Source organism: Taudactylus pleione, unplaced genomic scaffold (genome assembly GCF_031769625.1).
Source record: "Taudactylus pleione unplaced genomic scaffold, aTauple2 ptg001127l, whole genome shotgun sequence".
Taxonomy (NCBI): Eukaryota; Metazoa; Chordata; class Amphibia; order Anura; family Myobatrachidae; genus Taudactylus; species Taudactylus pleione.
In genome coordinates, this window is record NW_028285528.1 from 2,535,805 (window position 1) to 2,562,045 (window position 26,241).

A 26,241-nucleotide genomic window follows, 5' to 3' on the forward strand; every position below is an offset into this window, starting at 1 on the left:
ATTTGATGGTAAAAAGTTGTATAAAAGATGCTCGCTCTACCGAGTCACTCCATGCCATAAACGATTTCACACACACCACCATGTGATTTATTTTTAAAATATTAAAGAAGATTCAAAAGAAGAAGAAATAAAAAACTCCCCTTCCTTGATTCGAACCACAGACCTCAGGGTGCAAGGTACAGACCTTATCCACTAGCCTACACAGTCTATCCATGTTGAATGCTGCCCCTGATGTGTATGTGATGTGAATTGTGCAAATTAAAGCAGGCAATGTGTACAATGTCAATAGTGGGCTCAGCATGCAGCAGCATTGAATAGAAGCGAACGATGGTGGGCTAGTGGTGAGCCATACAATGAATTCAATGGATATGAATAGTAATTCTGTGATGGTGGGGGGAGGTGGTGAAAGAACTTGGGTGGCCAAACAAAGAGAGGAAGGGAAAAGAGAAGTGCAAAGTAATGTATTTTAAAAGTATTGAACCTAAAATGATCTCAATCTATAAAAAACTTGCCCCCTGTTATGTGTACAATACAATGTTTACTGTTTAGCAGAAATGCCAAGTGATGTGATGTCGAGAGAAATGTTTTGAGTCTAAGGTCACAGGAGTGCTTTGTTACTTGGTAGCACCGAACGTTTTTAAAGCATCATTTTACCATAAAATGCATCTTATTAGCACAAGCAGCTTCTGCTGATTAAAATGATATGCAACATGCCTATGTTCTATGAGCCAGTACCGGTGTATCTGCAAGAAAATCACTAAGTTAAAGTGTTATAGTCGCTATTAGTGTAAAGTATCGTTTTGCATGCAGATACACCTGAGATGGCTCACAGATTATAGCATACTGCGTATCATTTTAATCAGCAAAAGCTGCTTGTGCTATCAGTTTGATTCGCTGTATGATTCAGATGCATTTGAAGGTAAAAAGTTGTATAAAAGATGCTCGCTCTACCGAATCACGCCATGCCATAAACGATTTCACACACATCACCATGTGATTTATTTTTAATATATTAATGAAGATTCAAAAGAAGAAGAAATAAAAAACTCCCCTTCCTTGATTCGAACCACTGACCTCAAAGAGCAAGGGACAGACCTTATCCACTAGCCTACACAGTCTATCCATGTTGAATGCTGCCCCTGTTTTGTATGTGATTTAAAGTATGTAAATTAAAGCAGGCAATGTGTACAATGTCAATAGAGGGCTCAGCATGCAGCAGCATTGAATAGAAGCGAATGATGGTGGGCTAGTGGTGAGCCATACAATGAATTCAATGGAAATGAATAGTAATTGTGTGATGGTGGGGGGAGGTGGTGAAAGAACTTGGGTTGCCATACACAGAGAGGAAGGGAAAAGGGAAGTGCAAAGTAGTGTATTTTAAAAGTATTGAACCTAAAATGATCTCAATCTATAAAAAACTTGCCCCCTGTTATGTGTACAATACAAAGTTTACTGTTTAGCAGAAAAGGCAAGTGATTTGATGTCGAGAGAAATGTTTTGAGTCTAAGGTCACAGGAGTGCTTTGTTACTTGGTAGCGCCGAACGTTTTTAATGCATCATTTTACCCTAAAATGCATCTTATTAGCACAAGCAGCTTCTGCTGATTTAAATGATATGCATCATGCCTATTTCTATGAGCCAGTACCGGTGTATCTGCAAGAAAATCACTAAGTTAAAGTGTTGTAGTCGCTATTAGTGTAAAGTAACGTTTTGCATGCAGATACACCTGAGCTGGCTCACAGATTATAGCATACTGCATATCATTTTAATCAGGAAATGCTGCTTGTGCTATCAGTTTGATTCGCTGTATGATTCAGATGCATTTGAATGTAAAAAGTTGTAGAAAAGATACTCGCTCTACCGAGTCACGCCATGCCATAAACGAATTCACACACACCACCATGTGATTTATTTTTAATATAATAATGAAGATTCAAAAGAAGAAGAAATAATAAACTCCCCTTACTTGATTCGAACCACAGACCTCAAGGTGCAAGGTACAGACCTTATCCTCTAGCCTACACAGTCTACCCATGTTGAATGCTGCCCCTGTTTTGTATGTGATGTAAAGTATGCAAATTAAAGCAGGCAATGTGTACAATGTCAATAGAGAGCTCAGCATGCAGCAGCATTGAATAGAAGCGAATGATGGTGGGCTAGTGGTGAGCCATACAATGAATTCAATGGAAATGAATAGTAATTGTGTGATGGTGGGGGGAGGTGGTGAAAGAACTTGGGTTGCCATACACAGAGAGGAAGGGAAAAGGGAAGTGCAAAGTAGTGTATTTTAAAAGTATTGAACCTAAAATGATCTCAATCTATAAAAAACTTGCCCCCTGTTATGTGTACAATACAATGTTTACTGTTTAGCAGAAATGCCAAGTGATGTGATGTTGAGAGAAATGTTTTGAGTCTAAGGTCACAGGAGTGCTTTGTTACTTGGTAGCGCCGAACGTTTTTAAAGCATCATTTTACCCTAAAATGCATCTTATTAGCACAAGCAGATTCTGCTGATTTAAATGATATGCATCACGCCTATGTTCTATGAGCCAGTACCGGTGTATCTGCAAGAAAATCACTAAGTTAAAGTGTTGTAGTCGCTATTAGTGTAAAGTAACATTTTGCATGCAGATACACCCGAGCTGGCTCACAGATTATAGCATACTGCATATCATTTTAATCAGCAAAAGCTGCTTGTGCTATCAGTTTGATTCGCTGTATGATTCAGATGCATTTGAAGGTAAAAAGTTGTATAAAAGATGCTCGCTCTACCGAGTCACGCCATGCTATAAACGAATTCACACACACCACCATGTGATTTATTTTTAATATATTAATGAAGATTCAAAAGAAAAAGAAATAAAAATATCCCCTTCCTTGATTCGAACCACAGACCTCAAGGTTCAAGGTACAGACCTTATCCACTAGCCTACACAGTCTACCCATGTTGAATGCTGCCCCTGTTTTGTATGTGATGTGAAGTATGCAAATTAAAGCAGGCAATGTGTACAATGTCAATAGAGGGCTCAGCATGCAGCAGCTTTGAATTGAAGCAAATGATGGTGGGCTAGTGGTGAGCCATTCAATGAATTCAATGGAAATGAACAGTAATTGTGTGATGGTGGGGGGAGGTGGTGACAGAACTTGGGGGGCTTTACACAGAGAGGAAGGGAAAAGGGAAGTGCAAAGTAGTGTATTTTAAAAGTATTGAACCTAAAATGATCTCAATCTATAAAAAACTTGCCCCCTGTTATGTGTACAATACAAAGTTTACTGTTTAGCAGAAAAGGCAAGTGATTTGATGTCGAGAGAAATGTTTTGAGTCTAAGGTCACAGGAGTGCTTTGTTACTTGGTAGCGCCGAACGTTTTTAATGCATCATTTTACCCTAAAATGCATCTTATTAGCACAAGCAGCTTCTGCTGATTTAAATGATATGCATCATGCCTATTTCTATGAGCCAGTACCGGTGTATCTGCAAGAAAATCACTAAGTTAAAGTGTTGTAGTCGCTATTAGTGTAAAGTAACGTTTTGCATGCAGATACACCCGAGCTGGCTCACAGATTATAGCATACTGCATATCATTTTAATCAGCAAAAGCTGCTTGTGCTATCAGTTTGAATTGCTGTATGATTCAGATGCATTTGATGGTAAAAAGTTGTATGAAAGATGCTCGCTCTACAAGTCACGCCATGCTATAAACTAATTCAAACACACCACCATGTGATTTATTTTTAATATATTAATGAAGATTCAAAAGAAGAAGAAATAAAAATCTCCCCTTCCTTGATTTGAACCACAGACCTCAAGGTGTAAAGTACAGACCTTATCCACTAGCCTACACAGTTTACCCATGTTGAATTCTGCCCCTGATTTGTATGTGATGTAAAGTATGCAAATTAAAGCAGGCAATGTGTACAATGTCAATAGAGGGCTCAGCATACAGCTGCATTGAATAGAAGCGAATGATGGTGGGCTACTGGTGAGCCATACAATGAATTCAATGGAAATGAATAGTAATTGTGTGATGGTGGGGGGAGGTGGTGAAAGAACTTGGGGGCTATACACAGAGAGGAAGGGAAATGGGAAGTGCAAAGTAGTGTATTTTAAAACTAATGATCTTAAAATGATCTCAATCTATAAAAAACTTGCCCCCTGTTATGTGTACAATACAATGTTTACTGTTTAGCAGAAATGCCAAGTGATGTGATGTCGAGAGAAATGTTTTGAGTCTAAGGTCACAGGAGTGCTTTGTTACTTGGTAGCGCCGAACGTTTTTAATGCATCATTTTACCCTAAAATGCATCTTATTAGCACAAGCAGCTTCTGCTGATTAAAATGATAAGCATCACGCCTATTTCTATGAGCCAGTACCGGTGTATCTGCAAGAAAATCACTAAGTTAAAGTGTTGTAGTCGCTATTAGTGTAAAGTAATGTTTTGCATGCAGATACACCTGAGCTGGCTCACAGATTATAGCATACTGCATATCATTTTAATCAGGAAATGCTGCTTGTGCTATCAGTTTGATTCGCTGTATGATTCAGATGCATTTGAATGTAAAAAGTTGTATAAAAGATGCTCGCTCTACCGAGTCACGCCATGCCATAAACGAATTCACACACACCACCATGTGATTTATTTTTAATATAATAATGAAGATTTAAAAGAAGAAGAAATAATAAACTCCCCTTACTTGATTCGAACCACAGACCTCAAGGTGTAAAGTACAGACCTTATCCACTAGCCTACACAGTCTACCCATGTTGAATGCTGCCCCTGTTTTGTATGTGATGTAAAGTATGCAAATTAAAGCAGGCAATGAGTACAATGTCAATAGAGGGCTCAGCATGCAGCAGCATTGAATAGAAGCGAATGATGGTGGGCTAGTGGTTAGCCATACATTGAATTCAATGGAAATGAATAGTAATTGTGTGATGGTGGGGGGAGGTGGTGAAATAACTTGGGTTGCCATACACAGAGAGGAAGGGAAAAGGGAAGTGCAAAGTAGTGTATTTTAAAAGTTTTGAACCTAAAATGATCTCAATCTATTAAAATCTTGCCCCCTGTTATGTGTACAATACAATGTTTACTGTTTAGCAGAAATGCCAAGTGATGTGATGTCGAGAGAAATGTTTTGAGTCTAAGGTCACAGGAGTGCTTTGTTACCTGGTAGCGCCGAACGTTTTTAATGCATCATTTTACCATAAAATGCATCTTCTTAGCACAAGCAGCTTCTGCTGATTAAAATGATATGCAACATGCCTATGTTCTATGAGCCAGTACCGGTGTATCTGCAAGAAAATCACTAAGTTAAAGTGTTATAGTCGCTATTAGTGTAAAGTATCGTTTTGCATGCAGATACACCTGAGATGGCTCACAGATTATAGCATACTGCGTATCATTTTAATCAGCAAAAGCTGCTTGTGCTATCAGTTTGATTCGCTGTATGATTCAGATGCATTTGAAGGTAAAAAGTTGTATAAAAGATGCTCGCTCTACCGAATCACGCCATGCCATAAACGATTTCACACACATCACCATGTGATTTATTTTTAATATATTAATGAAGATTCAAAAGAAGAAGAAATAAAAAACTCCCCTTCCTTGATTCGAACCACTGACCTCAAAGAGCAAGGGACAGACCTTATCCACTAGCCTACACAGTCTATCCATGTTGAATGCTGCCCCTGTTTTGTATGTGATTTAAAGTATGTAAATTAAAGCAGGCAATGTGTACAATGTCAATAGAGGGCTCAGCATGCAGCAGCATTGAATAGAAGCGAATGATGGTGGGCTAGTGGTGAGCCATACAATGAATTCAATGGAAATGAATAGTAATTGTGTGATGGTGGGGGGAGGTGGTGAAAGAACTTGGGTTGCCATACACAGAGAGGAAGGGAAAAGGGAAGTGCAAAGTAGTGTATTTTAAAAGTATTGAACCTAAAATGATCTCAATCTATAAAAAACTTGCCCCCTGTTATGTGTACAATACAAAGTTTACTGTTTAGCAGAAAAGGCAAGTGATTTGATGTCGAGAGAAATGTTTTGAGTCTAAGGTCACAGGAGTGCTTTGTTACTTGGTAGCGCCGAACGTTTTTAATGCATCATTTTACCCTAAAATGCATCTTATTAGCACAAGCAGCTTCTGCTGATTTAAATGATATGCATCATGCCTATTTCTATGAGCCAGTACCGGTGTATCTGCAAGAAAATCACTAAGTTAAAGTGTTGTAGTCGCTATTAGTGTAAAGTAACGTTTTGCATGCAGATACACCTGAGCTGGCTCACAGATTATAGCATACTGCATATCATTTTAATCAGGAAATGCTGCTTGTGCTATCAGTTTGATTCGCTGTATGATTCAGATGCATTTGAATGTAAAAAGTTGTATAAAAGATACTCGCTCTACCGAGTCACGCCATGCCATAAACGAATTCACACACACCACCATGTGATTTATTTTTAATATAATAATGAAGATTCAAAAGAAGAAGAAATAATAAACTCCCCTTACTTGATTCGAACCACAGACCTCAAGGTGCAAGGTACAGACCTTATCCTCTAGCCTACACAGTCTACCCATGTTGAATGCTGCCCCTGTTTTGTATGTGATGTGAAGTATGCAAATTAAAGCAGGCAATGTGTACAATGTCAATAGAGGGCTCAGCATGCAGCAGCTTTGAATTGAAGCAAATGATGGTGGGCTAGTGGTGAGCCATTCAATGAATTCAATGGAAATGAACAGTAATTGTGTGATGGTGGGGGGAGGTGGTGAAAGAACTTGGGGGGCTTTACACAGAGAGGAAGGGAAAAGGGAAGTGCAAAGTAGTGTATTTTAAAAGTATTGAACCTAAAATGATCTCAATCTATAAAAAACTTGCCCCCTGTTATGTGTACAATACAAAGTTTACTGTTTAGCAGAAAAGGCAAGTGATTTGATGTCGAGAGAAATGTTTTGAGTCTAAGGTCACAGGAGTGCTTTGTTACTTGGTAGCGCCGAACGTTTTTAATGCATCATTTTACCCTAAAATGCATCTTATTAGCACAAGCAGCTTCTGCTGATTTAAATGATATGCATCATGCCTATTTCTATGAGCCAGTACCGGTGTATCTGCAAGAAAATCACTAAGTTAAAGTGTTGTAGTCGCTATTAGTGTAAAGTAATGTTTTGCATGCAGATACACCTGAGCTGGCTCACAGATTATAGCATACTGCATATCATTTTAATCAGGAAATGCTGCTTGTGCTATCAGTTTGATTCGCTGTATGATTCAGATGCATTTGAATGTAAAAAGTTGTATAAAAGATGCTCGCTCTACTGAGTCACGCCATGCTATAAACGAATTCACACACACCACCATGTGATTTATTTTTAATATATTAATGAAGATTCAAAAGAAGAAGAAGTAGAAATATCCCCTTCCTTGATTCGAACCACAGACCTCAAAGTGCAAGGGACAGACCTTATCCAATAGCCTACACAGTCTATCCATGTTGAATGCTGCCCCTGTTTTGTATGTGATTTAAAGTATGTAAATTAAAGCAGGCAATGTGTACAATGTCAATAGAGGGCTCAGCATGCAGCAGCATTGAATAGAAGCGAATGATGGTGGGCTAGTGGTGAGCCATACAATGAATTCAATGGAAATGAATAGTAATTGTGTGATGGTGGGGGGAGGTGGTGAAAGAACTTGGGTTGCCATACACAGAGAGGAAGGGAAAAGGGAAGTGCAAAGTAGTGTATATTAAAAGTATTGAACCTAAAATGATCTCAATCTATAAAAAACTTGCCCCCTGTTATGTGTACAATACAATGTTTACTGTTTAGCAGAAATGCCAAGTGATGTGATGTCGAGAGAAATGTTTTGAGTCTAATGTCACAGGAGTGCTTTGTTACTTGGTAGCGCCGAATGTTTTTAATGCATCATTTTACCCTAAAATGCATCTTATTAGCACAAGCAGCTTCTGCTGATTAAAATGATATGCAGCATGCCTATGTTCTATGAGCCAGTACCGGTGTATCTTCTAGAAAATCACTAAGTTAAAGTGTTGTAGTCACTATTAGTGTAAAGTAACATTTTGCATGCAGATACACCCGAGCTGGCTCACAGATTATAGCATACTGCATATCATTTTAATCAGCAAAAGCAGCTTGTGCTATCAGTTTGAATCGCTGTATGATTCAGATGCATTTGAAGGTAAAAAGTTGTATAAAAGATGCTCGCTCTACCGAGTCACGCCATGCTATAAACGAATTCAAACACACCACCATGTGATTTATTTTTAATATATTAATGAAGATTCAAAAAAAGAAGAAATAAAAATCTCCCCTTCCTTGATTCGAACCACAGCCCTCAAGGTGTAAAGTACAGACCTTATCCACTAGCCTACACAGTCTACCCATGTTGAATGCTGCCCCTGTTTTGTATGTGATGTAAAGTATGCAAATTAAAGCAGGCAATGAGTACAATGTCAATAGAGGGCTCAGCATGCAGCAGCATTGAATAGAAGCGAATGATGGTGGGCTAGTGGTTAGCCATACATTGAATTCAATGGAAATGAATAGTAATTGTGTGATGGTGGGGGGAGGTGGTGAAATAACTTGGGTTGCCATACACAGAGAGGAAGGGAAAAGGGAAGTGCAAAGTAGTGTATTTTAAAAGTATTGAACCTAAAATGATCTCAATCTATAAAAATCTTGCCCCCTGTTATGTGTACAATACAATGTTTACTGTTTAGCAGAAATGCCAAGTGATGTGATGTCGAGAGAAATGTTTTGAGTCTAAGGTCACAGGAGTGCTTTGTTACCTGGTAGCGCCGAACGTTTTTAATGCATCATTTTACCCTAAAATGCATCTTATTAGCACAAGCAGCTTCTGCTGATTAAAATGATATGCAGCATGCCTATGTTCTATGTGCCAGTACCGGTGTATCTGCAAGAAAATCACTAAGTTAAAGTGTTGTAGTCGCTATTAGTGTAAAGTAACATTTTGCATGCAGATACACCCGAGCTGGCTCACAGATTATAGCATACTGCATATCATTTTAATCAGCAAAAGCTGCTTGTGCTATCAGTTTGATTGGCTGTATGATTCAGATGCATTTGAAGGTAAAAAGTTGTATAAAAGATGCTTGCTCTACCGAGTCACTCCATGCCATAAACGAATTCACACACACCACCATGTGATTTATTTTTAATATATTAATGAAGATTCAAAAGAAGAAGAAATAAAAAACTCCCCTTACTTGATTCGAACCACAGACCTCAAAGTGCAAGGTACAGACATTATCCACTAGCCTACACAGTCTACCCATGTTGAGTGCTGCCCCTGTTGTGTATGTGATGTGAAGTGTGCAAATTAAAGCAGGCAATGTGTACAATGTCAATAGTGGGCTCAGCATGCAGCAGCATTGAATAGAAGCGAATGATGGTGGGCTAGTGGTGAGCCATACAATGAATTCAATGGAAATGAATAGTAATTGTGTGATGGTGGGGGGAGGTGGTGAAAGAACTTGGGGGGCCATACACAGAGAGGAAGGGAAAAGGGAAGTGCAAAGTAGTGTATTTTAAAAGTATTGAACCTAAAATGATCTCAATCAATAAAAAACGTGCCCCCTGTTATGTGTACAATACAATGTTTAACTGTTTAGCAGAAATGCCAAGTGATGTGATGTCGATAGAAATGTTTTGAGTCTAAAGTCACAAGAGTGCTTTGTTACTTGGTAGCGCCGAACGTTTTTAATGCATCATTTTACCCTAAAATGCATCTTATTAGCACAAGCAGCTTCTGCTGATTAAAAAGATATGCAGCATGCCTATGTTCTATGAGCCAGTACCGGTGTATCTGCAAGAAAATCACTAAGTTAAAGTGTTGTAGTCGCTATTAGTGTAAAGTAACGTTTTGCATGCAGATACACCCGAGCTGGCTCACAGATTATAGCATACTGCATATCATTTTAATCAGCAAAAGCTGCTTGTGCTATCAGTTTGATTCGATGTATGATTCAGATGCATTTGAAGGTAAAAAGTCGTATAAAAGATGCTCGCTCTACCGAGTCATGCCATGCCATAAACGAATTCACACACACCACCATGTGATTTATTTTTAATATATTAATGAAGATTCAAAAGAAGAAGAAATAAAATACTCCCCTTCCTTGATTCGAACCACAGACCTCAAAGTGCAAGGTACAGACCTTATCCACTAGACTACACAGTCCACCCATGTTGAGTGCTGCCCCTGTTGTGTATGTGATGTGAAGTGTGCAAATTAAAGCAGGCAATGTGTACAATGTCAATAGTGGGCTCAGCATGCAGCTGCATTGAATAGAAGCGAATGATGGTGGGCTACTGGTGAGCCATACAATGAATTCAATGGAAATGAATAGTAATTGTGTGATGGTGGGGGGAGGTGGTGAAAGAACTTGGGTGGCTATAAACAGAGAGGAATAGAAATGGGAAGTGCAAAGTAGTGTATTTTAAAAGTATTGATCCTAAAATGATCTGAATCTATAAAAAACTTGCCCCCTGTTATGTGTACAATACAATGTTTACTGTTTAGCAGAAATGCCAAGTGATGTGATGTCGAGAGAAATGTTTTGAGTCTAAGGTCACAGGCGTGCTTTGTTACTTGGTAGCGCCGAACGTTTTTAATGCATCATTTTACCCTAAAATGCTTCTTATTAGCACAAGCAGCTTCTGCTGATTAAAATGATATGCATCAAGCCTATTTCTATGAGCCAGTACCGGTGTATCTGCAAGAAAATCACTAAGTTAAAGTGTTGTAGTCGCTATTAGTGTAAAGTAACGTTTTGCATGCAGATACACCTGAGCTGTCTCACAGATTATAGCATACTGCATATCATTTTAATCAGGAAATGCTGCTTGTGCTATCAGTTTGATTCGCTGTATGATTCAGATGCATTTGAAGGTAAAAAGTTGTATAAAAGATGGTCGCTCTACCGAGTCACGCCATGCCATAAACGGATTCACACACACCACCATGTGATTTATTTTTAATATATTAATGGAGATTCAAAAGAAGAAGAAATAATAAACTCCCTTTACTTGATTCGAACCACAGACCTCAAGGTGTAAGGTACAGACCTTATCCTCTAGCCTACACAGTCTACCCATGTTGAATGCTGCCCCTGTTTTGTATGTCATGTAAAGTATGCAAATTAAAGCAGGCAATGTGTACAATGTCAATAGAGGGCTCAGCATGCAGCAGCATTGAATAGAAGCGAATGATGGTGGGCTAGTGGTGAGCCATACAATGAATTCAATGGAAATGAATAGTAATTGTGTGATGGTGGGGGGAGGTGGTGAAAGAACTTGGGTTGCCATACACAGAGAGGAAGGGAAAAGGGAAGTGCAAAGTAGTGTATTTTAAAAGTATTGAACCTAAAATGATCTCAATCTATAAAAAACTTGCCCCCTGTTATGTGTACAATACAATGTTTACTGTTTAGCAGAAATGCCAAGTGATGTGATGTCGAGAGAAATGTTTTGAGTCTAAGGTCACAGGAGTGCTTTGTTACTTGGTAGCGCCGAACGTTTTTAATGCATCATTTTACCCTAAAATGCATCTTATTAGCACAAGCAGCTTCTGCTGATTAAAATGATATGCAGCATGCCTATGTTCTATGAGCCAGTACCGGTGTATCTGCAAGAAAATCACTAAGTTAAAGTGTTAAAGTCGCTATTAGTGTAAAGTAACGTTTTGCATGCAGATACACCCGAGCTGGCTCACAGATTATAGCATACTGCATATCATTTTAATCAGCAAAAGCTGCTTGTGCTATCAGTTTGAATCGTTGTATGATTCAGATGCATTTGAAGGTAAAAAGTTGTATAAAAGATGCTCGCTCTACCGAGTCACGTCATGCTATAAACGAATTCAAACACACCACCATGTGATTTATTTTTAATATATTAATGAAGATTCAAAAGAAGAAGAAATAAAAATCTCCCCTTCCTTGATTCAAACCACAGACCTCAAGGTGCAAGGTACAGACCTTATCCACTAGCCTACACAGTCTACCCATGTTGAATGCTGCCCCTGTTTTGTATGTGATGTGAAGTATGCAAATTAAAGCAGGCAATGTGTACAATGTCAATAGAGGGCTCAGCATGCAGCAGCATTGAATAGAAGCGAATGATGGTGGGCTAGTGGTGAGCCATACAATGAATTCAATGGAAATGAATAGTAATTGTGTGATGGTGGGGGGAGGTGGTGAAAGAACTTGGGGGGCCATACACAGAGAGGAAGGGAAAAGGGAAGTGCAAAGTAGTGTATTTTAAAAGTATTGAACCTAAAATGATCTCAATCAATAAAAAACATGCCCCCTGTTATGTGTACAATACAATGTTTAACTGTTTAGCAGAAATGCCAAGTGATGTGATGTCGATAGAAATGTTTTGAGTCTAAAGTCACAAGAGTGCTTTGTTACTTGGTAGCGCCGAACGTTTTTAATGCATCATTTTACCCTAAAATGCATCTTATTAGCACAAGCAGCTTCTGCTGATTAAAAAGATATGCAGCATGCCTATGTTCTATGAGCCAGTACCGGTGTATCTGCAAGAAAATCACTAAGTTAAAGTGTTGTAGTCGCTATTAGTGTAAAGTAACGTTTTGCATGCAGATACACCCGAGCTGGCTCACAGATTATAGCATACTGCATATCATTTTAATCAGCAAAAGCTGCTTGTGCTATCAGTTTGATTCGATGTATGATTCAGATGCATTTGAAGGTAAAAAGTCGTATAAAAGATGCTCGCTCTACCGAGTCATGCCATGCCATAAACGAATTCACACACACCACCATGTGATTTATTTTTAATATATTAATGAAGATTCAAAAGAAGAAGAAATAAAATACTCCCCTTCCTTGATTCGAACCACAGACCTCAAAGTGCAAGGTACAGACCTTATCCACTAGACTACACAGTCCACCCATGTTGAGTGCTGCCCCTGTTGTGTATGTGATGTGAAGTGTGCAAATTAAAGCAGGCAATGTGTACAATGTCAATAGTGGGCTCAGCATGCAGCTGCATTGAATAGAAGCGAATGATGGTGGGCTACTGGTGAGCCATACAATGAATTCAATGGAAATGAATAGTAATTGTGTGATGGTGGGGGGAGGTGGTGAAAGAACTTGGGTGGCTATAAACAGAGAGGAATAGAAATGGGAAGTGCAAAGTAGTGTATTTTAAAAGTATTGATCCTAAAATGATCTGAATCTATAAAAAACTTGCCCCCTGTTATGTGTACAATACAATGTTTACTGTTTAGCAGAAATGCCAAGTGATGTGATGTCGAGAGAAATGTTTTGAGTCTAAGGTCACAGGCGTGCTTTGTTACTTGGTAGCGCCGAACGTTTTTAATGCATCATTTTACCCTAAAATGCTTCTTATTAGCACAAGCAGCTTCTGCTGATTAAAATGATATGCATCAAGCCTATTTCTATGAGCCAGTACCGGTGTATCTGCAAGAAAATCACTAAGTTAAAGTGTTGTAGTCGCTATTAGTGTAAAGTAACGTTTTGCATGCAGATACACCTGAGCTGTCTCACAGATTATAGCATACTGCATATCATTTTAATCAGGAAATGCTGCTTGTGCTATCAGTTTGATTCGCTGTATGATTCAGATGCATTTGAAGGTAAAAAGTTGTATAAAAGATGGTCGCTCTACCGAGTCACGCCATGCCATAAACGGATTCACACACACCACCATGTGATTTATTTTTAATATATTAATGGAGATTCAAAAGAAGAAGAAATAATAAACTCCCTTTACTTGATTCGAACCACAGACCTCAAGGTGTAAGGTACAGACCTTATCCTCTAGCCTACACAGTCTACCCATGTTGAATGCTGCCCCTGTTTTGTATGTGATGTAAAGTATGCAAATTAAAGCAGGCAATGTGTACAATGTCAATAGAGGGCTCAGCATGCAGCAGCATTGAATAGAAGCGAATGATGGTGGGCTAGTGGTGAGCCATACAATGAATTCAATGGAAATGAATAGTAATTGTGTGATGGTGGGGGGAGGTGGTGAAAGAACTTGGGTTGCCATACACAGAGAGGAAGGGAAAAGGGAAGTGCAAAGTAGTGTATTTTAAAAGTATTGAACCTAAAATGATCTCAATCTATAAAAAACTTGCCCCCTGTTATGTGTACAATACAATGTTTACTGTTTAGCAGAAATGCCAAGTGATGTGATGTCGAGAGAAATGTTTTGAGTCTAAGGTCACAGGAGTGCTTTGTTACTTGGTAGCGCCGAACGTTTTTAATGCATCATTTTACCCTAAAATGCATCTTATTAGCACAAGCAGCTTCTGCTGATTAAAATGATATGCAGCATGCCTATGTTCTATGAGCCAGTACCGGTGTATCTGCAAGAAAATCACTAAGTTAAAGTGTTAAAGTCGCTATTAGTGTAAAGTAACGTTTTGCATGCAGATACACCCGAGCTGGCTCACAGATTATAGCATACTGCATATCATTTTAATCAGCAAAAGCTGCTTGTGCTATCAGTTTGAATCGTTGTATGATTCAGATGCATTTGAAGGTAAAAAGTTGTATAAAAGATGCTCGCTCTACCGAGTCACGTCATGCTATAAACGAATTCAAACACACCACCATGTGATTTATTTTTAATATATTAATGAAGATTCAAAAGAAGAAGAAATAAAAATCTCCCCTTCCTTGATTCAAACCACAGACCTCAAGGTGCAAGGTACAGACCTTATCCACTAGCCTACACAGTCTACCCATGTTGAATGCTGCCCCTGTTTTGTATGTGATGTGAAGTATGCAAATTAAAGCAGGCAATGTGTACAATGTCAATAGAGGGCTCAGCATGCAGCAGCATTGAATAGAAGCAAATGATGGTGGGCTAGTGGTGAGCCATACAATGAATTCAATGGAAATGAATAGTAATTGTGTGATGATGGGGGGAGGTGGTGAAAGAACTTGGGTTGCCATACACAGAGAGGAAGGGAAAAGGGAAGAGCAAAGTAGTGTATTTTAAAAGTATTGAACCTAAAATGATCTCAATCTATAAAAAACTTGCCCCCTGTTATGTGTACAATACAATGTTTACTGTTTAGCAGAAATGCCAAGTGATGTGATGTCGAGAGAAATGTTTTGAGTCTAAGGTCACAGGAGTGCTTTGTTACTTGGTAGCGCCGAACGTTTTTAATGCATCATTTTACCCTAAAATGCATCTTATTAGCACAAGCAGCTTCTGCTGATTAAAATGATATGCAGCATGCCTATGTTCTATGAGCCAGTACCGGTGTATCTGCAAGAAAATCACTAAGTTAAAGTGTTAAAGTCGCTATTAGTGTAAAGTAACGTTTTGCATGCAGATACACCCGAGCTGGCTCACAGATTATAGCATACTGCATATCATTTTAATCAGCAAAAGCTGCTTGTGCTATCAGTTTGAATCGTTGTATGATTCAGATGCATTTGAAGGTAAAAAGTTGTATAAAAGATGCTCGCTCTACCGAGTCACGCCATGCTATAAACGAATTCACACACACCACCATGTGATTTATTTTTAATATATTAATGAAGATTCAAAAGAAGAAGAAATAAAAATATCCCCTTCCTTGATTCGAACCACAGTCCTCAAAGTGCAAGGGACAGACCTTATCCACTAGCCTACACAGTCTATCCATGTTGAATATTGCCCCTGTTTTGTATGTGATTTAAAGTATGCAAATTAAAGCAGGCAATGTGTACAATGTCAATAGAGGGCTCAGCATGCAGCAGCATTGAATAGAAGCGAATGATGGTGGGCTAGTGGTGAGCCATACAATGAATTCAATGGAAATGAATAGTAATTGTGTGATGGTGGGGGGAGGTGGTGAAAGAACTTGGGTTGCCATACACAGAGAGGAAGGGAAAAGGGATGGTCAAAGTAGTGTATTTTAAAAGTATTGAACCTAAAATGATCTCAATCTATAAAAAACTTGCCCGCTGTTATGTGTACAATACAATGATTACTGTTTAGCAGAAATGCCAAGTGATGTGTTTTCGAGAGAAATGTTTTGAGTCTAAGGTCACAGGAGTGCTTTGTTACTTGGTAGCGCTGAACGTTTTTAATGCATCATTTTACCTTAAAATGCATCTTATTAGCACAAGCAGCTTCTGCTGATTAAAATGATATGCAGCATGCCTATGTTCTATGAGCCAGTACCGGTGTATCTTCTAGAAAATCACTAAGTTAAAGTGTTGTAGTCGCTATTAGTGTAAAGTAACGTTTTGCATGCAGATACACCCGAGCTGGCTCACAGATTATAGCATACTGCATATCATTTTAATCAGCAAAAGCTGCTTGTGCTATCAGTTTGATTGGCTGTATGATTCAGATGCATTTGAAGGTAAAAAGTTGTATAAAAGATGCTTGCTCTACCGAGTCACTCCATGCTATAAACGAATTCACACATACCACCATGTGATTTATTTTTAATATATTAATGAAGATTCAAAAGAAGAAGAAAAAAAAATCTCCCCTTCCTTGATTCGAACCACAGATCTCAAGGTTCAAGGTACAGACCTTATCCACTAGCCTACACAGTCTACCCATGATGAATGCTGCCCCTGTTTTGTATGTGATGTGAAGTATGCAAATTAAAGCAGGCAATGTGTACAATGTCAATAGAGGGCTCAGCATGCAGCAGCTATGAATTGAAGCAAATGATGGTGGGCTAGTGGTGAGCCATTCAATGAATTCAATGGAAATGAACAGTAATTGTGTGATGGTGGGGTGAGGTGGTGAAAGAACTTGGGTTGCCATACACAGAGAGGAAGGGAAAAGGGAAGTGCAAAGTAGTGTATTTTAAAAGTATTGAACCTAAAATGATCTCAATCATTAAAAAAATTGCCCCCTGTTATGTGTACAATACAATGTTTACTGTATAGCAGAAATGCCAAGTGATGTGATCTCGAGAGAAATGTTTCGAGTCTAAGGTCACAGGAGTGCTTTGTTACCTGGTAGCGCCGAACGTTTTTAATGCATCATTTTAACCTAAAATGCATCTTATTAGCACATGCAGCTTCTGCTGATTAAAATGATATGCAGCATGCCTATGTTCTATGAGCCAGTACCGGTGTATCTGCAAGAAAATCACTAAGTTAAAGTGTTGTAGTCGCTATTAGTGTAAAGTAATGTTTTGCATGCAGATACACCCGAGCTGGCTCACAGATTATAGCATACTGCATATCATTTTAATCAGCAAAAGCTGCTTGTGCTATCAGTTTGATTGGCTGTATGATTCAGATGCATTTGAAGGTAAAAAGTTGTATAAAAGATGCTTGCTCTACCGAGTCACTCCATGCCATAAACGAATTCACACACACCACCATGTGATTTATTTTTAATATATTAATGAAGATTCAAAAGAAGAAGAAATAAAAAACACCACTTATTTGATTCGAACGACAGACCTCAAAGTGCAAGGTACAGACATTATCCACTAGCCTACACAGTCTACCCATGTTGAGTGCTGCCCCTGTTGTGTATCTGATGTGAAGTGTGCAAATGAAAGCAGGCAATGTGTACAATGTCAATAGTGGGCTCAGCATGCAGCAGCATTGAATAGAAGCGAATGATGGTGGGCTAGTGGTGAGCCATACAATGAATTCAATGGAAATGAATAGTAATTGTGTGATGGTGGGGGGAGGTGGTGAAAGAACTTGGGGGGCCATACACAGAGAGGAAGGGAAAAGGGAAGTGCAAAGTAGTGTATTTTAAAAGTATTGAACCTAAAATGATCTCAATCAATAAAAAACTTGCCCCCTGTTATGTGTACAATACAATGTTTAACAGTTTAGCAGAAATGCCAAGTGATGTGATGTCGAGAGAAATGTTTTGAGTCTAAAGTCACAAGAGTGCTTTGTTACTTGGTAGCGCCGAACGTTTTTAATGCATCATTTTACCCTAAAATGCATCTTATTAGCACAAGCAGCTTCTGCTGATTAAAAAGATATGCAGCATGCCTATGTTCTATGAGCCAGTACTGGTGTATTTGCAAGAAAATCACTAAGTTAAAGTGTTGTAGTCGCTATTAGTGTAAAGTAACGTTTTGCATGCAGATACACCTGAGCTGGCTCACAGATTATAGCATACTGCATATCATTTTAATCAGCAAAAGCTGCTTGTGCTATCAGTTTGATTCGATGTATGATTCAGATGCATTTGAAGGTAAAAAGTCGTATAAAAGATGCTCGCTCTACCGAGTCATGCCATGCCATAAACAAATTCACACACACCACCATGTGATTTATTTTTAATATATTAATGAAGATTCAAAAGAAGAAGAAATAAAATACTCCCCTTCCTTGATTCGAACCACAGACCTCAAAGTGCAAGGTACAGACAATATCCACTAGCTTACACAGTCTACCCGTGTTGATTGCTGCCCCTGTTGTGTATGTGATGTGAAGTGTGCAAATTAAAGCAGGCAATGTGTACAATGTCAATAGTGGGCTCAGCATACAGCTGCATTGAATAGAAGTGAATGATGGTGGGCTACTGGTGAGCCATACAATGAATTCAATGGAAATGAATAGTAATTGTGTGATGGTGGGGGGAGGTGGTGAAAGAACTTGGGTGGCTATACACAGAGAGGAAGGGAAATGGGAAGTGCAAAGTAGTGTATTTTAAAAGTATTGAACCTAAAATGATCTCAATCTATAAAAAACTTGCCCCCTGTTATGTGTACAATACAATGTTTACTGTTTAGCAGAAATGCCAAGTGATGTGATGTCGAGAGAAATGTTTTGAGTCTAAGGTCACAGGCGTGCTTTGTTACTTGGTAGCGCCGAATGTTTTTAATGCATCATTTTACCCTAAAATGCTTCTTATTAGCACAAGCAGCTTCTGCTGATTAAAATGATATGCATCAAGCCTATTTCTATGAGCCAGTACCGGTGTATCTGCAAGAAAATCACTAAGTTAAAGTGTTGTAGTCGCTATTAGTGTAAAGTAACGTTTTGCATGCAGATACACCTGAGCTGGCTCACAGATTATAGCATACTGCATATCATTTTAATCAGGAAATGCTGCTTGTGCTATCAGTTTGATTCGCTGTATGATTCAGATGCATTTGAAGGTAAAAAGTTGTATAAAAGATGGTCGCTCTACCGAGTCACGCCATGCCATAAACGGATTCACACACACCACCATGTGATTTATTTTTAATATATTAATGGAGATTCAAAAGAAGAAGAAATAATAAACTCCCTTTACTTGATTCGAACCACAGACCTCAAGGTGTAAGGTACAGACCTTATCCTCTAGCCTACACAGTCTACCCATGTTGAATGCTGCCCCTGTTTTGTATGTGATGTAAAGTATGCAAATTAAAGCAGGCAATGTGTACAATGTCAATAGAGGGCTCAGCATGCAGCAGCATTGAATAGAAGCGAATGATGGTGGGCTAGTGGTGAGCCATACAATGAATTCAATGGAAATGAATAGTAATTGTGTGATGGTGGGGGGAGGTGGTGAAAGAACTTGGGTTGCCATACACAGAGAGGAAGGGAAAAGGGAAGTGCAAAGTAGTGTATTTTAAAAGTATTGAACCTAAAATGATCTCAATCTATAAAAAACTTGCCCCCTGTTATGTGTACAATACAATGTTTACTGTTTAGCAGAAATGCCAAGTGATGTGATGTCGAGAGAAATGTTTTGAGTCTAAGGTCACAGGAGTGCTTTGTTACTTGGTAGCGCCGAACGTTTTTAATGCATCATTTTACCCTAAAATGCATCTTATTAGCACAAGCAGCTTCTGCTGATTAAAATGATATGCAGCATGCCTATGTTCTATGAGCCAGTACCGGTGTATCTGCAAGAAAATCACTAAGTTAAAGTGTTAAAGTCGCTATTAGTGTAAAGTAACGTTTTGCATGCAGATACACCCGAGCTGGCTCACAGATTATAGCATACTGCATATCATTTTAATCAGCAAAAGCTGCTTGTGCTATCAGTTTGAATCGTTGTATGATTCAGATGCATTTGAAGGTAAAAAGTTGTATAAAAGATGATCGCTCTACCGAGTCACGTCATGCTATAAACGAATTCAAACACACCACCATGTGATTTATTTTTAATATATTAATGAAGATTCAAAAGAAGAAGAAATAAAAATCTCCCCTTCCTTGATTCAAACCACAGACCTCAAGGTGCAAGGTACAGACCTTATCCACTAGCCTACACAGTCTACCCATGTTGAATGCTGCCCCTGTTTTGTATGTGATGTGAAGTATGCAAATTAAAGCAGGCAATGTGTACAATGTCAATAGAGGGCTCAGCATGCAGCAGCATTGAATAGAAGCGAATGATGGTGGGCTAGTGGTGAGCCATACAATGAATTCAATGGAAATGAATAGTAATTGTGTGATGGTGGGGGGAGGTGGTGAAAGAACTTGGGTTGCCATACACAGAGAGGAAGGGAAAAGGGAAGAGCAAAGTAGTGTATTTTAAAAGTATTGAACCTAAAATGATCTCAATCTATAAAAAACTTGCCCCCTGTTATGTGTACAATACAATGTTTACTGTTTAGCAGAAATGCCAAGTGATGTGATGTCGAGAGAAATGTTTTGAGTCTAAGGTCACAGGAGTGCTTTGTTACTTGGTAGCGCCGAACGTTTTTAATGCATCATTTTACCCTAAAATGCATCTTATTAGCACAAGCAGCTTCTGCTGATTAAAATGATATGCAGCATGCCTATGTTCTATGAGCCAGTACCGGTGTATCTGCAAGAAAATCACTAAGTTAAAGTGTTAAAGTCGCTATTAGTGTAAAGTAACGTTTTGCATGCAGATACACCCGAGCTGGCTCACAGATTATAGCATACTGCATATCATTTTAATCAGCAAAAGCTGCTTGTGCTATCAGTTTGAATCGTTGTATGATTCAGATGCATTTGAAGGTAAAAAGTTGTATAAAAGATGCTCGCTCTACCGAGTCACGCCATGCTATAAACGAATTCACACACACCACCATGTGATTTATTTTTAATATATTAATGAAGATTCAAAAGAAGAAGAAATAAAAATATCCCCTTCCTTGATTCGAACCACAGTCCTCAAAGTGCAAGGGACAGACCTTATCCACTAGCCTACACAGTCTATCCATGTTGAATACTGCCCCTGTTTTGTATGTGATTTAAAGTATGCAAATTAAAGCAGGCAATGTGTACAATGTCAATAGAGGGCTCAGCATGCAGCAGCATTGAATAGAAGCGAATGATGGTGGGCTAGTGGTGAGCCATACAATGAATTCAATGGAAATGAATAGTAATTGTGTGATGGTGGGGGGAGGTGGTGAAAGAACTTGGGTTGCCATACACAGAGAGGAAGGGAAAAGGGAAGGTCAAAGTAGTGTATTTTAAAAGTATTGAACCTAAAATGATCTCAATCTATAAAAAACTTGCCCGCTGTTATGTGTACAATACAATGATTACTGTTTAGCAGAAATGCCAAGTGATGTGTTTTCAAGAGAAATGTTTTGAGTCTAAGGTCACAGGAGTGCTTTGTTACTTGGTAGCGCTGAACGTTTTTAATGCATCATTTTACCTTAAAATGCATCTTATTAGCACAAGCAGCTTCTGCTGATTAAAATGATATGCAGCATGCCTATGTTCTATGAGCCAGTACCGGTGTATCTTCTAGAAAATCACTAAGTTAAAGTGTTGTAGTCGCTATTAGTGTAAAGTAACGTTTTGCATGCAGATACACCCGAGCTGGCTCACAGATTATAGCATACTGCATATCATTTTAATCAGCAAAAGCTGCTTGTGCTATCAGTTTGATTGGCTGTATGATTCAGATGCATTTGAAGGTAAAAAGTTGTATAAAAGATGCTTGCTCTACCGAGTCACTCCATGCTATAAACGAATTCACACATACCACCATGTGATTTATTTTTAATATATTAATGAAGATTCAAAAGAAGAAGAAAAAAAAATCTCCCCTTCCTTGATTCGAACCACAGATCTTAAGGTTCAAGGTACAGACCTTATCCACTAGCCTACACAGTCTACCCATGATGAATGCTGCCCCTGTTTTGTATGTGATGTGAAGTATGCAAATTAAAGCAGGCAATGTGTACAATGTCAATAGAGGGCTCAGCATGCAGCAGCTATGAATTGAAGCAAATGATGGTGGGCTAGTGGTGAGCCATTCAATGAATTCAATGGAAATGAACAGTAATTGTGTGATGGTGGGGTGAGGTGGTGAAAGAACTTGGGTTGCCATACACAGAGAGGAAGGGAAAAGGGAAGTGCAAAGTAGTGTATTTTAAAAGTATTGAACCTAAAATGATCTCAATCTATAAAAAACTTGCCCCCTGTTATGTGTACAATACAATGTTTACTGTATAGCAGAAATGCCAAGTGATGTGATCTCGAGAGAAATGTTTCGAGTCTAAGGTCACAGGAGTGCTTTGTTACCTGGTAGCGCCGAACGTTTTTAATGCATCATTTTAACCTAAAATGCATCTTATTAGCACATGCAGCTTCTGCTGATTAAAATGATATGCAGCATGCCTATGTTCTATGAGCCAGTACCGGTGTATCTGCAAGAAAATCACTAAGTTAAAGTGTTGTAGTCGCTATTAGTGTAAAGTAATGTTTTGCATGCAGATACACCCGAGCTGGCTCACAGATTATAGCATACTGCATATCATTTTAATCAGCAAAAGCTGCTTGTGCTATCAGTTTGATTGGCTGTATGATTCAGATGCATTTGAAGGTAAAAAGTTGTATAAAAGATGCTTGCTCTACCGAGTCACTCCATGCCATAAACGAATTCACACACACCACCATGTGATTTATTTTTAATATATTAATGAAGATTCAAAAGAAGAAGAAATAAAAAACACCACTTATTTGATTCGAACGACAGACCTCAAAGTGCAAGGTACAGACATTATCCACTAGCCTACACAGTCTACCCATGTTGAGTGCTGCCCCTGTTGTGTATCTGATGTGAAGTGTGCAAATGAAAGCAGGCAATGTGTACAATGTCAATAGTGGGCTCAGCATGCAGAAGCATTGAATAGAAGCGAATGATGGTGGGCTAGTGGTGAGCCATACAATGAATTCAATGGAAATGAATAGTAATTGTGTGATGGTGGGGGGAGGTGGTGAAAGAACTTGGGGGGCCATACACAGAGAGGAAGGGAAAAGGGAAGTGCAAAGTAGTGTATTTTAAAAGTATTGAACCTAAAATGATCTCAATCAATAAAAAACTTGCCCCCTGTTATGTGTACAATACAATGTTTAACAGTTTAGCAGAAATGCCAAGTGATGTGATGTCGAGAGAAATGTTTTGAGTCTAAAGTCACAAGAGTGCTTTGTTACTTGGTAGCGCCGAACGTTTTTAATGCATCATTTTACCCTAAAATGCATCTTATTAGCACAAGCAGCTTCTGCTGATTAAAAAGATATGCAGCATGCCTATGTTCTATGAGCCAGTACTGGTGTATTTGCAAGAAAATCACTAAGTTAAAGTGTTGTAGTCGCTATTATTGTAAAGTAACGTTTTGCATGCAGATACACCCGAGCTGGCTCACAGATTATAGCATACTGCATATCATTTTAATCAGCAAAAGCTGCTTGTGCTATCAGTTTGATTCGATGTATGATTCAGATGCATTTGAAGGTAAAAAGTCGTATAAAAGATGCTCGCTCTACCGAGTCATGCCATGCCATAAACAAATTCACACACACCACCATGTGATTTATTTTTAATATATTAATGAAGATTCAAAAGAAGAAGAAATAAAATACTCCCCTTCCTTGATTCGAACCACAGACCTCAAAGTGCAAGGTACAGACAATATCCACTAGCTTACACAGTCTACCCGTGTTGATTGCTGCCCCTGTTGTGTATGTGATGTGAAGTGTGCAAATTAAAGCAGGCAATGTGTACAATGTCAATAGTGGGCTCAGCATACAGCTGCATTGAATAGAAGCGAATGATGGTGGGCTACTGGTGAGCCATACAATGAATTCAATGGAAATGAATAGTAATTGTGTGATGGTGGGGGGAGGTGGTGAAAGAACTTGGGTGGCTATACACAGAGAGGAAGGGAAATGGGAAGTGCAAAGTAGTGTATTTTAAAAGTATTGAACCTAAAATGATCTCAATCTATAAAAAACTTGCCCCCTGTTATGTGTACAATACAATGTTTACTGTTTAGCAGAAATGCCAAGTGATGTGATGTCGAGAGAAATGTTTTGAGTCTAAGGTCACAGGAGTGCTTTGTTACTTGGTAGCGCGGAAACGTTTTTAATGCATCATTTTACCCTAAAATGCATCTTATTAGCACAAGCAGCTTCTGCTGATTAAAATGATATGCGGCATGCCTATGTTCTATGAGCCAGTGCCAGTGTATCTGCAAGAAAATCACTAAGTTAAAGTGTTATAGTCGCTATTAGTGTAAAGTAACGTTTTGCATGCAGATACACCCGTGCTGGCTCAAAGATTATAGCATACTACATATAATTATAATCAGCAAAAGCTGCTTGTGCTATCACTTGGATTGGTTGTATGATTCAGATGCATTTGAAGGTAAAAAGTTGTATAAAAGATGCTTGCTCTACCGAGTCACTCCATGCTATAAACGAATTCACACATACCACCATGTGATTTATTTTTAATATATTAATGAAGATTCAAAAGAAGAAGAAAAAAAAACTCCCCTTCCATGATTCGAACCACAGACCTCAAGGTTCAAAGTACAGACCTTATCCACTAGCCTACACAGTCTACCCATGTTGTATGCTGCCCCTGTTTTGTATGTGATGTGAAGTATGCAAATTAAAGCAGGCAATGTGTACAATGTCAATAGAGGGCTCAGCATGCAGCAGCTTTGAATTGAAGCAAATGATGGTGGGCTAGTGGTGAGCCATTCAATGAATTCAATGGAAATGAACAGTAATTGTGTGATGGTGGGGGGAGGTGGTGAAAGAACTTGGGGGGCTTTACACAGAGAGGAAGGGAAAAGGGAAGTGCAAAGTAGTGTATTTTAAAAGTATTGAACCTAAAATGATCTCAATCTATAAAAAACTTGCCCCCTGTTATGTGTACAATACAATGTTTACTGTTTAGCAGAAATGCCAAGTGATGTGATGTCGAGAGAAATGTTTTGAGTCTAAGGTCACAGGAGTGCTTTGTTACTTGGTAGCGCCGAACGTTTTTAATGCATCATTTTACTCTAAAATGCATCTTATTAGCACAAGCAGCTTCTGCTGATTAAAATGATATGCAGCATGCCTATGTTCTATGAGCCAGTACCGGTGTATCTGCAAGAAAATCACTAAGTTAAAGTGTTGTAGTCGCTATTAGTGTAAAGTAACGTTTTGCATGCAGATACACCCGAGCTGGCTCACAGATTATAGCATACTGCATATCATTTTAATCAGCAAAAGCTGCTTGTGCTATCAGTTTGAATTGCTGTATGATTCAGATGCATTTGATCGTAAAAAGTTGTATGAAAGATGCTCGCTCTACCGAGTCACGCCATGCTATAAACTAATTCAAACACACATACCACCATGTGATTTATTTTTAATATATTAATGAAAATTCAAAAGAAGAAGAAATAAAAATCTCCCCTTCCTTGATTCGAACCACAGACCTCAAGGTGTAAAGTACAGACCTTATCCACTAGCCTACACAGTCTACCCATGTTGAATGCTGCCCCTGATTTGTATGTGATGTAAAGTATGCAAATTAAAGCAGGCAATGTGTACAATGTCAATAGAGGGCTCAGCATATAGCTGCATTGAATAGAAGCGAATGATGGTGGGCTACTGGTGAGCCATACAATGAATTCAATGGAAATGAATAGTAATTGTGTGATGGTGGGGGGAGGTGGTGAAAGAACTTGGGTTGCCATACACAGAGAGGAAGGGAAAAGGGAAGTGCAAAGTAGTGTATTTTAAAAGTATTGAACCTAAAATGATCTCAATCTATAAAAAACTTGCCCCCTGTTATGTGTACAATACAATGTTTACTGTTTAGCAGAAATGCCAAGTGATGTGATGTCGAGAGAAATGTTTTGAGTCTAAGGTCACAGGAGTGCTTTGTTACTTGGTAGCGCTGAACGTTTTTAATGCATCATTTTACCCTAAAATGCATCTTATTAGCACAAGCAGCTTCTGCTGATTAAAATGATATGCAGCATGCCTATGTTCTATGAGCCAGTAC